The 12,269-nt window shown below is 43.1% G+C and overlaps 1 protein-coding gene across 13 annotated transcripts in view; it reads left to right on the top strand.

The window, feature by feature from the left end:
- The window catches only part of Fhod3 (formin homology 2 domain containing 3), a 489,096-nt gene that overhangs the window by 302,645 nt on the left and 174,182 nt on the right, over positions 1 to 12,269 (top strand). The gene's annotated exons all lie outside the window — the stretch shown is intronic.

Genomic DNA, 12,269 nt, shown 5'->3' with positions numbered 1-12,269 from the left:
AGGGAGAAGGGACCTAATTAGTTGGGAGACTTGGGAGAGGAGTGAAAAGGAGTCTTGTCCTGGGTGAGTGCAAATGCAGCAAGGTTGGAGTGTGGTAAGTGTGGAGATGAAGTGTTATAGAGAAGATCAGAGTGGCTGGATTAGGCTGCAGAGTTGGTCAGGGAGGGACCTAAGGACCTAGATGTGGAATTTGAACCTGGCCAAAACAGGTCATAGAATGAGCATGGGGTCCCTGTAGAACCCATCGTCATCCCAGACCATGCCTGTTGCTCATGTCCACTGCCCACCCTCTCTCAGGCAAGACTACTGAGGCTGGTATGCATCAGTGTTGAGTCACATCCTCTGGGCTTGCTTCTCACTGCTGTCCTGGGGAGCACTCACCCTGATTGCTGTGATGCTCAGCATGGTTCTAATCTTAGGTCATAGCTTCCTTTCATACTTCTCAGTCTCCTTGCGATCATGCCCTGGTGGGGTAGGAGGGCTTGTTTTATGGACATCACTGTATATAAATGCCTGTTGGATCCCATTGCCTTGGTTGATCCTTAAGTTTATCCTCAGTTTTCCTTTCCCAGAGTTATTGATGAGGGCATTTCTTCCCCATTTTACACTAGAAACAGCTATGGTTTTTCTCCAGAAACTGAAAACATCTTTTTTTTTTGGCTTTGTTTTCTGTGGAAAATGGAAGTGACTCTGTTTTGAAACTAATGGAAATGACCTTGGAGGAGGAGTGGAATGTCGAGCCTACTGGGCTGACTTGTCTGGACTCAGGGAAGATTTATATCTGACATCCTGTTTTAGTGTTTTCTGTCTTCCTTCTGTCTGTTGGGAGCCCTCCTGCACTTTCATGTTCATCTGGTGCCTTCCACAGCTCTTTGAATGGTTTCTAGGACCTTAAAATCTAGGGAGATGGGAGGAGGATTTGCAATAAAAATGGACTTTTAGTACATGTTACAGCTGGATTAAGAAATCTTTATAGTTCTATTGTGATTGAGGCAACACTAGGGTTATGTGATGGGTGCGGGGAAGAGAATCAGTGCATAGAGGGAGAAGATAGAAGGGTGCCATGGTGTGAGTGTGTTCCCTATATCCATGTGCTGGAAATTCAATCCCAGTGCAACAGTGTTGAGAAGTACAACCTTCTAGGAGGTGTTTAGATCTTGAGAGCTCTGCCCTTGTGAATGGATTAACACCATTATAAGATGGGCTTGCAGGAGTGGGTTCACACTCTTGTTTTTCTGCCATGTGAAGACATGTCCTTCCTCCCTTCCAAAGGATGCAGCAACATGGTATTGTCTTGGAAGCAAAGAGATGGGGCACTCACCAGCACCTTGATCTTGGACTTCCCAGCCTTCCCAAAAATTAAGATTTTTTTTTTTAAATAAATTACCCAATCTTAGGTATTTTGTTTAGCAACACAAATGGAGTAAGAGAGGAAAGGCACAAAGAGGGAGAGATGGAAAGCAGTCAGAGAAGGAGACCCCACAGGGGAGAAAAAGAAAACAGGAGAGAGAAGTGAACCTCTTGGCTTCCAGCTTGTGATGTTGCAACAGCTCCATGTCAATTTTCTTTGGAATCAGTCTGTAAGGAAAATAAACAACTGGAAAGGAAGCACAGGAAAATCCTCATTGCATTTGTAAGTAATATGGAGAAATCATAAAAGTAAATGCTTCAGAAAAATAAGTGGAGGGATTATGCTCTTCCTGGAAGGCACAGTGTGTGCTTGCTCTGCAGTTCTTCGGGGTGCAGGCTCCTTCTTTGGAGCTCTGTTTGGATTGTCCATTTGTCCCCTCCAAACCACAGGGTCATCAATACCAGACCAGTGTAGATTTCTCTCTCCACCTTTCATTTTTCCCAAAGCAGGTCCGTAATAGTCACTGAGAGGACAGGCAAAGAGAGACAAGAGTCTGCCTGTGCCTTGAATCTCTTAGAAAGAACAGCAGTGACCTCCACAACCTATATCCCATACATTGTGATGCCAGATGAAAGTCTTAGACCACTGCTTGGTTCCAGGTCAGTGAATGAAAGTCAACAGTGGCAGCCCCTGGCAAGTTTCCTTTCAGTGTAGTTCTAATGTGATCCTTTCCTCTCTACAAAGCTAGTTCAGTATCTTCTGATATCTCTCCATCCCTCCTACCCCCCAATCTGGACAGTGAAGGTTCTGGGAGAAAAATAGTTACACCAATCTAACGAGGACCCTTAGGTTTAGGGAATGAAGCCTCCATCCTCTTCTTCAGATTGGGCAATATAGCAACAATAGGTTTCCCCAGTCCAAGTTGAATTAAACAATCAAGGAAGCCAGAGCGCTGGCCTTTTCATTTGCCAGAGTCAGATTCCTCTTAATTCAAAATGTTTGCCTTGACATCCTGTCATTGTTGCCTTAAACAGGCACAGAGTTGATAAAGGAACCACTGGGTTAGAAAACACTTGTTGTTCTGTTTTCATAATTCTTCATTTTCCTTCCATGAAAGGCAACAAGATGGGATTTTGCAGCTTGCCAGAGAGTCATTATGCAATGCATATTTGCAGATACTCGAGACTCCTAGCCAGAGGAGAAAATTATGCATTTGCAGCCAAATTATGACTTTTCAAAAGAAAGAAAAAAGTATTCTCAATAAAGGGTTTCTTTCTATATGTGAGAGCCCATCTTTAGACTCCCCAGTCAGAGGTAAGAAGCTGTCCATCCCATGACTTATCGTAGGGTGTGGGTTTTTTCTCTCCATGCATCTGGAATTATAATTAGTTCCCTTCCATCGCCTCATGCAGAAAGCTTGTCTGTCTCCCATTGTGGACCAGGGAGAGACCTCATCCTCTCCTTACCAGTTCTGTAGGAGTGCTCCTGAAACTGTCATGGAAACTTCCCTCTGTGTTGCGGTCCACCTTTGCTCACCCTGCTCTGCTTCCATCATCCCCACTGAATCTTACTTGTCCAGCCGTGCCCACTGCTGATTGCATGACTCCAGACTTTTGTGCTTCTAATGTGAGGTGGGCATGCTGTCTTACCCCAGAGCCCCCCCCCCCACAAACCCTGAACTAGGGGCCCTGGCCATGTCCCCTCTGCCAGTCTCTCAATCTCTCTCTCTTCCCTAAACACACATACTCTGGGGCATCACTAAAAGTGTGTTCATTGGGACAGTAGAAGGAAGAAAAGTGACATGGCACTTATAATGGAGGGGAAAGGAGGAGAAAATGGCAGGGGTGGGAGATGGCTCAGTGTCACAGCTATGAGGTGAGGGGCCCAGGTTGCAGCAGAAACAGCAGTGGAATGTCCGGAGGATTCGCTTTCCTGGATAGAGACAGATGAAAGCAGGGCTCAAGGGTAGGATCGCAGTGTTGGTGCTAAGCAGCTCAGAGAGTGGGCAGTGCCTTTGGTAGAAGCAAAGAAGTTGAAAATTGGAGTTTGTTGGCACAATGTTTAGACCCCCTGGTTTGGAAATGAAGGAAATGTCCCCAAGGAGAGCTAAGCAGGTACTTCGTGGTCTGTATGTTCAGGACATGATGCTGGTGGGGGAAGGAAAGGAGGTTTCAGTGAGCCCTTGGTCTTGCAGTCATTAGCATATCACTGCTGTGTGAGCTGTTTAGGTGACCCACGTGTGACTGAGACCGGACATGCTTGCTTAGTTACCTAATATGAAGTTAAAGATGCCTAGCCTTGAAGTATTGGTAAAGTCACACTAAAGATGTTTCTGGCATCACTGTCAAATTCTTGATATGTCTGGAAGCAGAAAGGAAGCGTCGTCTCCCCAGGTGGCCCAGCCATTGGTGGAATTGGTGCTGGAATTGGTGGGAAGCCTTCCTTACCGGGAAGCATCTTCCTCTTGACCTCTAACCAGTGCTGCTGACTGCTCACTGAGAGCACACTCTGGCTTCCCAAGGCAGGCTATCTGGGCATTTGGAGGCACTTCTGTAATCCTGTTCAAGGTTCCATCTGTGGTTATTATGGATGCCCTTGGGGATGTCATTTCCAAGTTCTCATCATGCTGGTTACTGTGTGCACGCAGTAGGAAGAACAGTGATTTGGCAGCCTCTTGGGATGTGACTTTATTCTTCCACAACTCCCATCTGTGAGGTATTAGGCCTATCAGCAGCAGTCATGGGTGCTGGGTCAAATTGAACTGGAACTCCACTAAACCTTCCAGGTTTTGTATGCCACATCCACCAGTTTATTCTGTGACTGATTGTATACCTAAGTGCAAGGCTTTGCATTTTTTTCCCCATTGATCAGACCAGAGTTTCAGTCTCAAGATAATTCGGAATTTTGTTTTGGCCATTCATTAAATGAACTACTAGTGCCAGTTTTCTTTAACATAAATTTAATAAGCAAAGCTTCTGGGCCAGAGGTCAAAATGTTGAAGGGGGCAGAGACAAAGAGTGTGTAAACCAGTGTAGCCAGCATGTTGAGAGTTGTCAGGTGGGGCATTTTAGGGCCACTGCATAGTTGGCGGGGAGCTGCCTCACTCTGTGACCATCCAGCTGTGTTTCCTCACTGGATTTGCAAGGTCTTCCCGAAGTCAAGGTGTGCTGCATCTGGTAGTACTTTCCAGAGCTTTGGAGTCCAGCACACTGGCCGATTTGTGTGGGTTAGCTTCTGCCCTATATAATGGAGATAATGTGTAAAATGGGAAGAAGAGTGGGGAATATATAAAACTGTGTGCATTGTACCTGGCACTTTAGTGTTCGCTACTGTTCCCTAGTACTGTTCCCCAGGCGTTCACTAACCCCCTAACTTAAGGATGTGTTCAGTTCACCATGACCTGCTCACCTTTGACCTGCTGGTTCCCAGTGTTTACCTTTCTTTTCTTAGTGCTTGATCAGTCATTAAAAAAAATAATAAATAAATAAATAAACCCCAAAACCCAAGTCATTCTGGCAGATCTCAATGTGAGCTTAGGAAACTGAAGGATATAATTTGGGGGCTTCATTTGTCCCCTCATGGGAGACTTTCTTAGGTTCTGGCCTATCCCCATCCTCTCCAAGAGTGCCAGAGTGCCTGCAGTGCCCAGCGGTTTCCGTACTCTCCTGAAAGCCCACCCTGGCTGTTAACAGTTTGTTAAAGCTATTATCTGAAATTTTCTTGCAACTTGGTGTGGGGGCTCTATTTTCTTCCCTACCCTGCCTCAGATGGGCCATTGCTGGCATTGTACCTTCTCTGGTTGAAAGGACAAGTGTCCACTGACGAATGGATTAAGAAAATGTGGTATCTATAAACAATGGAATTTTATGCAGCCATGAAGAAGAACGAAATGTTATCATTCGCTGGTAAATGGATGGAATTGGAGAATATCATTCTGAGTGAAGTTAGCCTGGCCCAAAAGACCAAAAATCATATGTTCTCCCTCATATGTGGACATTAGATCAAGGGCAAACACAACAAGGGGATTGGACTTTGAGCACATGATAAAAGCGAGAGCACACAAGGGAGGGGTGAGGATAGGTAAGACACCTAAAAAATTAGCTAGCATTTGTTGCCCTCAACGCAGAGAAACTAAAGCAGATACCTTAAAAGCAACTGAGGCCAATAGGAAAAAGGGACCAGGAACTAGAGAAAAGGTGAGATCAAAAAGAATTAACCTAGAAGGTAACACACACGTATAGGAAATTAATGTGAGTCAACTCCCTGTATAGCTATCCTTATCTCAACCAGCAAAAACCCTTGTTCCTTCCTATTATTGCTTATACTCTCTCTTCAACAAAATTAGAAATAAGGGCAAAATAGTTTCTGCTGGGTATTGAGGGGGTAGGAGGGAGAGGGAGGGGGCGGAGTGGGTGGTAAGGGAGGGAGTGGGGGCAGGGGGGAGAAATGACCCAAGCCTTGTATGAATATATGAATAATAAAATAAAAGAAAAAAAGAGAAAAAAAAAAAAAAAGGAAAGGACAAGTGTCTTTCCTTAGCTTCAGGCTACTTGGTTTCTCTGCAACCCCAGCTCCACACTGGGCTCATTGAAAGTTATGATTATTTCACCTTCTGTTATTATTAGCTTGAGAGTGATGTTCTTTGCAAATTTCTTTGCGGTTTTGAATGTTATTTTCAAAGAAACACTGTGAACATATTTAATGCTATGAGATCTACTCAGCCAATCAATTCTGTGTGGGTGCACCTAAAGAAGTTACCAGAACATTTGTTCCCTGATTCATACTGTTGCCTTAAATCAATCGCAGGTATTTGGTTTTGTGTTAATTACTTCCAAATTACTTGAATTAATGTAATTCAATTAATTAATTAATGTAATTCTGGACATCTTGATATTAAAAAATAATATTTAAAAACTTTTTACTGATTTTTTGTAATTAAGAGTAACATTTTGTTATGAAAATTTAGAAATACAAAAAAAGTAAAAAAAAAAAGAAATGCTACCACATAGATTATTAATTTTAGTGTCTTTCCTTCTGATTTTTTGTACAGTAAACTCTAAATAAATTATAAGCATTTTCTTTTGTTATTACAATATTTAAAACTATTTAATACATGTATAATATTCCATTATATGAATATTCTATACAGTTCTTTTGATTTTTTAATTTGATTATTTTGGCAGTACTAGGGTTTGCACTCAGGGCTCATGCTGACTAGGCAGGAACTCTGCCACTTGAACCACACCCTCAGCCCTTTTTGCTTTAGTTATTTTTCAGATAGGGTCTCATGTGTTTTGGCCAGCTTGAGTCTTGGACCCCAGTCCTTCTACTTAGGTCTTCTAAACAGTTGAGCGTGCACTACCACGCCCATGCACCACTAGTCCTAGCTTTTTTGTTGAGATAAAGTCTTACTAACTTTTTGCCTAGGTTGGCCTCAAACTACAATCCTCCTGATCTCTGCCTCCAGAGTAGCTGGGATTATAGAAATGAGCTCCTGTACCCAGCCTATCCTTATGTGACCGTGTGTGAGTGACTTCAAGCTGCTGCTCTTTCATTGGCTACCTGGTTGAACACACCCAGGATACTAATTCTAACTTAGTTCCTTTCTTAGACCCTGTGAGGATAATCTCAGTGGGAGATAAAAGGCAAAAAACAGGTTTTACTAGTCCTTGTTTTTGGCAGAAGTGGGTTTTGAACTCAGAGCATCACACTTGCAAAGCAGCGCTTTACCACGTGAGTCACACCTTGTGGTTCTTGTTTTTAGAAGACATCAGAGTGAGGGACCAGAGGCTCGGGTCAGGCCTTAAAGGGGGTAACACACAATGGCCCCACTGTCCAGGATGGGTCTCTAACCACAGCACTAGAATAGCAGTTCTTTAGTCCAATGTGAGATGACTGGCTTCAGGAAGCTGATTTGGTTTTCCTTACCTCTCTCAAGAGATTTCTCCTTAAACCAAGACGGCAGCTTAATCAGTTACATAGACATTGTCCCTGTGAAAGCAAATAGAACAGAAATGGAATTTTGAGACTTCTTCCCTTCTGGCCAAGGGCTACCAACTGAGTTCTAGCAGCTGGAGAAAGAAGTGAGTGGTTCTAACCTAGAAAAACATTTTGAGTAAGGCAAACACCCTAACATAGCCAATGTGCTGTGTCTCCAACAGAGCAGTTCTTCCCTTTTCTAGGGGAGGCCAAGGGACTGAAAGAGCAGCTTCTGAAATGCAGCTCAGCAGTTGCCGTACAGGCTCTGGTTGTCTTTGCCAGCACTGTGCTCATAGCCCTCTCCTCTTGGGTTCTGCTCTCTCCACTGCCAGCCATTCTCCACCCACTCCAACGAGACTCAGTGAGCTGGCTGCCAGACTCATTCACCAGACCTGAGGTTAGCTATTGTCTGCTGGCATGTCTCCAGGGCTGGTTGTTTACCCAAGAAAGTTCTTTCACCTTGATGACTGGAAAATAATATTTGTTACATTTCCCCAAAGTTTAAGTTTTGAACCAGTAGTTAAAATGGGAATCTCCATAGGATACAGGAAAGAACCAGACTGGCCTGTGCTTTTCTTTGACTTCTTGTAGAAATTACTTGTGTGGAAAGGGCTATAGAACCTTGAATGAATGACGCCTCCTAGAATGTGAACTTTTGTACCTAAAACTGGAGATGTTGCTAACTTGAAAAGTACCCAACCTTGTTGGTTACCATTAACTAATATTTAATTCTACAAACACTATCAAGGTGCTCCTTCAGGAACTGGGGGCATGGCTTATGTGGTAGAGCATTTGCCTAGTAAGTGCAAGGCCCCAAGTTCAAATCCAAGTACTGCCCCCCAAAAGGAAAGATTCTTCTTCCTTGGTGTTCTCCTGTTAGCAATAAATGAGTGAATGAATGTTAGGTTTTATCAACTAACTCTTCATAATTGCGTGAACATTTTAAGGCAAAGTCAGCAAAGAAGAGTTTCTGGTTTTTACTCACTTAATTTCACCATTCTTTAAATAAAACTAGCTAAGCCCCACAATTTTACTTCAATGCTAATTTTAATATTATTTATTGTTTTGTTATTTATCTTAATTCTGGATAGTCTGCTGTGTCTATATTCTACGATATTTCTTGTTCACTGATTGATAACTGAAGGACTTCCCAGCCTCACATTTGCTGCTACACTGATCACAAACTTGTTCCTTTCTGCAAATTGCATTAAATCCTAAGCAGGAAGCCATTAGGCTCAGAGGCCAGAGCATGTGGATTTGGGGCAGGTGACTTCCTATCCTGCCATATGGGCCAGTGCTGATCACTGAAGTGCTCCCCTGGACACTTGTGAGCCAGAGCCCAATGTTCTGCCTTAGGTAATATGTTTGGGCCTGTACTTTATTTCTGACAGGACCCATGCCATATTGCAGACAGCATGGGAAGGGAGATTTGGAGCTTAGGATTTCTATTGAACTGTTTAATAATCAATTACAAAGACCTTGGGACCCAACCCGAGCTGCTTGATCATTCTAAGCTTGAGTATATGGCATTGGAATAAAATATTTAAGTTCTTAGAGATATGTACATTAAATCACAAGGATTTCTTTTTCAATATCAAGTATGTTCTAAAGTGTGGGTAAATGTATAAACAGTGTGGCAAAGCTTTATAGGTCAAGTTATTTTACCAATTTCTAATTCCATTTTAATAACCAGTGTCCACTTATATAACATACATTTATGCTGTTTTAGTGGAAAATGAAACAAAATGAAGTGTATTTTTCTAACCCTTTTTGTAATTTAAATCCTGAGGTTTGGAAATTGTTTTCTTTTTATGATTGTTGAATGTTTAGAAGAACAGTTAGCATTTAAAGGTTTTGGAATGCTTTACTTCTGCTTAATGAGCAGCACATTTCACCTGTAGTTCTTGGGTTTCCTTAATTAGAATAACACGTGAAGGGGGCTCCAGTTGAAAGTAGTAAGAAACTGTCTTATTCCTTTCCTATACATTTATCTTAAACCTACATACCTGGGTTCTGAACAGGCTGACTTCACACTCCCTGTGGGTTGACCTAGAAAGTGAAACACCAGTAGAACACTATGTTTGCTACTCTTGTCTCTGGCCGAGCCCCCGTGAAATGGATGTGACATCAGATCCCAGAGCCATGTGTGCAATAAGAGGCTCAGTCTCTGAACTAGGCTCAGCCTGGTGAATGTCACTTTCCTGGATAACAGGCACCTCTGCTCTTCCAAAGACTCTTAGCTTTTGTTTTGTGCTGGTCAGGAACAAAGTGTAAACCGACAGCTGCAACAGGAATGCGATCACCCCCACCATGTGCTAAATCTTTATGAAACATACAATTATTATTATGAATTTCAATAAAAGATTAAACTTATTAAAAGTATCAATATTAATTACTAACATTAATAGTGATAATTATATGACAGCCAGATGCTGCGTGAGCCTGTCCTGTGCATAATTCTCCTGTAAGGGGATTGTCTGATTCCTGTAACACACTGTTATTTAGTTGTGTGTTTTAGAATAACCTAAAGTGTAATTTTCTTTATTATAATAGAGTTCAAATGCAATGTTAGTATTGCTTAGACAGTAAATGAACGGTAGGGAGCAAAGCCCAAAGAGAATCTAGAGCCCTGGTGTGATTCCTCCAGCCGAAGGAAGTGGGGTTGTTCATGTGAACAGGAGCCCATAGGCCTTGCATGGCTACCCTGCTCCATGGTGGCCAGGAGGAGCATCTGGATCCAGCTCTGAACCTCCATGACTGCCATCCACACTGAGGAGCTGTCCTTAGCTACCCAGCTATGAACTTCTCTAGCACAAGTGCGGTGTGGTGGTGGTCTGGGTCTTTCTCAGCAGCTGAAGACCATCTCTTTGAAGCAGGGCCATGCCTTTTACTCCCTCACAGAGCCTCACGGGCTGCTGGGCATCTGGAAGGCACTTCTGACATTGTTAAGAGTGAAGCAAAGAGACTCTTAGATTGAGAGGGAAATGAAATGGCTTCAGCCAGTTCACCCCATCCAGTTTCTAAATTCTTTCTATAACAAGCTTAGCAAGCAGCCAGACAGAACCAGAGATGGGGAATTTGCCTTTGGACTTGGAGGAATGTGTGTGTGGCCTCTGTGGTGGCTGCTCCAAACTTTGGACCAATGACTCTGAGTCCTTGTTGCCTGTACCCCTGTCTGGCTGTGTTGTGACTGCTCTAACTTCCATGGCATCCCATGCTCCATGAGAACAGCCACCAGTTCTTACTTTCCCTCAGTGCTGGACAGTTAGGCAGGTACTTGAAGCATCACTGTGAAGCCATTCATTACAACAGGAATTGGTGCTAGCTGAGTTGAAAATCTGAGCATCCACACAAGGGAGGGGTGAGGATAGGTAAGACACCTAAAAAATTAGCTAGCATTTGTTGCCCTCAACGCAGAGAAACTAAAGCAGATACCTTAAAAGCAACTGAGGCCAATAGGAAAAGGGGAACAGGTACTAGAGAAAAGGTTAGATCAAAAAGAATTAACCTAGAAGGTAACACCCACGCACAGGAAATCAATGTGAGTCAATGCCCTGTATAGCTATCCTTATCTCAACCAGCAAAAACCCTTGTTCCTTCCTATTATTGCTTATACTCTCTCTTCAACAAAATTAGAAATAAGGGCAAAATAGTTTCTGCTGGGTATTGAGGGGGACGGAGAGGGAGAGGCGGAGTGGGTGGTAAGGGAGGGGGTGGGGGCAGGGGGGAGAAATGAACCAAGCCTTGTATGCACATATGAATAATAAAAGAAAAAGGAAAAAAAGAAAAGAAAATCTGAGCATCCAGGTTGGAATGGCATTTTGCTGACATGTGTGAGAAGCCATCAGCATGCAACCACGCAGTGATGTGTGCTCTGGCGTGCGTGCAGCTTCCTCCTGCTCCTCCTTATTGGTGATGATCTTGCCTTGGGCCTGCCTCTTGTGCTCTGCCCTCCCTGATCTCTTCTCCACAGATGTGGGCTGGGAATCTTAACAGCTACTTCTACTCAAATGCGTCTGAGCTAAGTGCAAGGGGCAGCCAGTGGATTTTGAAGAGCATCATGCTTGGACTTGGAGGCATGGGTGTGTGGCCTCCGTGGTGGCTATTCTAAGCTTTGGAGGGTTTTGACTGCATTCCAGATACATGAGGGCATCACATTAAGTGATTTCTGGATAAATGAGGGCTTGTTGTAGAATTCCTTTGAGGTAATGTGTTTTTATTACTTTCAAGTCTATGCAGTAATGCTAGTAAAGAATTTTTGAGGAGGAGCCCCGTGGATGCATTTAGACGATTAGTTAGGACATGCTTGCAATTAGTACCAGGTATTTCCACAGAATTAACATTCTGATGCTCTTTTTTCTAAAGCAATTTAACTATCTAATATGTCAGTTATTGGCGTACATAGTAAAGCTTCCAGAAGAACATAAACTCCATAGAAGCCAGGTTCATAGAAACCTCAAAATTATGAATAAGATTTTGGTTTTTGTTTTTTTTTAAATAAAATCACAAAGCCCAAAGAACTCCAAACAGAGCCTTTACAATAAAGGAGAAAAACATGAATAGCTTGTTGAAAGCAAGAGAAAAGGAAGGCTTTGCTATGAAACAGTGTTTCTTCATTAGAGAGCATTGTAAGGAAAAGGGCTTAGCAATTCTGGGTGCCTAGTCCATGTTGGTCAAGGCCCCATGACTGCATGGATGCTCAGAACGAACTTGAGATGGGCACAAGGGGGCCCCTGCTGAGACCAGCTAATGGGGATGGGGTGGAGTTGGGGAGCAGCCAGGTTCTTTCCCAGGAAGGCATTTAGAAAGCTTAAACCACATAATAATAGTTCACTCACTGAGGAAGTCGCCAAGCCTGGACTTGCTGGGACTTTTTTATTTACTTGAAGAAATTTCTCCAGCTCTAAATGTACAAAGCACAGTTCATTATGCCAGATTT

Source organism: Castor canadensis, chromosome 4, assembly GCF_047511655.1.
Source record: "Castor canadensis chromosome 4, mCasCan1.hap1v2, whole genome shotgun sequence".
Lineage (NCBI taxonomy): Eukaryota > Metazoa > Chordata > Mammalia > Rodentia > Castoridae > Castor > Castor canadensis.
This window is presented reverse-complemented; position numbering and strand designations above follow the sequence as displayed.